Genomic DNA, 2,268 nt, shown 5'->3' on the forward strand with positions numbered 1-2,268 from the left:
TATCGAAGGGCATGCTGGGCCTGCTTGTCCCTTGGAAGGCTTTTGGTTTCCAATTGCCCTGTGTGATCTGTAGCAGCTTGGTATAAAGTGAGACAAAATCCCTTACCCCATCTGCTGTTCTGGTGGACAGGCTTTGAGGGCACTAGCCACAGATGAAAGGCACTGCCGAAAGGGCAGAGAAGTTTCTTAGCATAGTAGGTGGACACTGTGTTACTGGTATTTCTGAGAAACCTTCTGAGTTTCTAATGAGAGCTCCCCTTGAGTGTTCAGAAATGACGTGCAGAGTTCAGCCATAGGGAGCCCAGCACCCTTGTTCATCCCACTCCTAGTAAGCTTTGTACCTATCTCAATTTCCTTCCTCTCAGGGTGGAATTGCAACCTGGGAGTAGGTGAGCTCTGGGAGAGGATTCAAGCTCTTGTTCCAGGTACATCAGGGCAGGGAGAGGTGCTGGCTAGGTGGCAGGTGTGCAGTGAAAGTGTGTGGCTTACATCTACTTTCTGACATCTGTGTACTCTGTGTGTGTGTGTGGAGGGAGGCAGGGGGCTTGGCAGCAGAAGGCTGGGCAGCCTCACATGGAGAATGGGCAGAGTGACCCTGCAGATATCTCTGAGCTAATTTTGCTCAGTCCATCATGGTCATTCTGTGTGTGAAACAAATCCCTCTGCAGAAGGTCTTGGGGGCATTGTGACTTGCATGGGCTTACTTGGATAGTGATTCTCTTCCTGTGCTGTGACACAAATTGGGGCTTTTCTGCCTTGGTGCAGTTATCTTTTGACCCATAGATACTGGGGCACCGAGTGGCTTTGGAAGGCCACCGCAATCTCTGCTGCCTCCATTTTGTTTGTGCTGTTGCAGTGACCTTCACACTTCAGGAACAAAACTGTTCCTCAGAAAATGCTTTTTAAACTGTTATCACAGCCTTAGCACTGCGGTCGGGCACACGGCTCCTCCTCCCCAGGGAAAAAAGAGATGCATGGTGTGGCTCAAGCCTGGACTAGTGTGTTACGCCCAGGTACAGAAGGACTTAGCCAAACTGAGAAGCAAGGAGCTAGGTCAGGAGAGCCTTAGACAAAGGGAAGTGTGCACAGACACAAAGGAATGGCTGGGAGAGGGGCTTCTGGGGCTTAGCCAGCGCTCTTTCGGCCTCCTTTCAGAAGCCGACACTTATAAAAGGTGTGCATGAGGTGGTACTTACCCTGTGTGCAGAGAGAGCCGCGTAGAAGACCATAGGTAGCAGATTCCTGTTGTGAGCTTGAGGTGGACTTTGCCTGCGTAATTCAGTCATGTTTCTGGCTGGATTTACAACTGTTGAGATCGGGGGGCTTTTTCTAAGTCTAAACGCAGTGCATTGTTGATAAAACCATATTCTGTGTGCATGTATTGTCACTGTTTTTAGGCCTCTGCTGAAATGCAGCCGTGCCTGGGGTGTGTGGAGTCACACAGGTGGCAGTATACGTGTTACTAGTGAGGAGTGGGGCATTTTCTGGTTTTGGTTCAGAACTGAACAGCAGGGGGAAACCTGTCTTGGCTGGAAAGTTAAGTCGGAGCTAAAACCCTCACACAGAGCAGGAAGAGCGGAGTTTTTTGTTACACTTGGGAGTTGCAAAGACTTCCTTAGCAAAGCGGTCTGACATTTCTCCATCCCGACCTTGGGGTGGGTTACCTGTTTCCACTGCTGCCTGCTCCAGCTGCTTGGAAGTGCCCCTTAGCAGCGGAGAGGAACGTGGAGCTCACCGTGGTGGGCTGGGGGCCTTTTTTGTGTGTTTGGGAAGTAGGTGGGGGCCCCAGGCACCCTCTGCGCCACGGGCAGAGGAGAGGAACCAGGGCCGTTTCGGGGAATTACTCGCCAAAGCAGTGCTGTAACGGTTAACTGCTCTGACGCGGGGCCAGATATCGACACCTCCACGGCCACCACCGCTCAGCGACAGGCGTATGTGACATTGAAAGAGGAGCGATGCCCTTTCAAGCCGGACAGCCTGTCTCTGCCCCCCCCCCGCCCTCCCCACTCCTCGCCTCGGCGGGATTCACCTTTATGGTGGGGAGAGGGAGGCTCGAGGGTGGGGGGAGAAAAACGAGCCGGCGGTTGCCGCTGCAAAGGCGGCGCGCGGGCCCGCAGCCCGCCCGGGTCGGCCTGGCGAGGCAGGCCCCTTTTGGAAATACCTTCCGCCAGCCCGCCGCGGAGCCCGAGCGCGGACAAATCTCCCGGCATATTTGTCATGTCAGCGTGAGAAGGTCACCAATGTTATTTTTCTCCTCCGCCCCTTCCT

Source organism: Rhea americana, unplaced genomic scaffold (genome assembly GCF_003343005.1).
Source record: "Rhea americana isolate MKP2758 unplaced genomic scaffold, rheAme1 scaffold_119, whole genome shotgun sequence".
NCBI lineage: Eukaryota > Metazoa > Chordata > Aves > Rheiformes > Rheidae > Rhea > Rhea americana.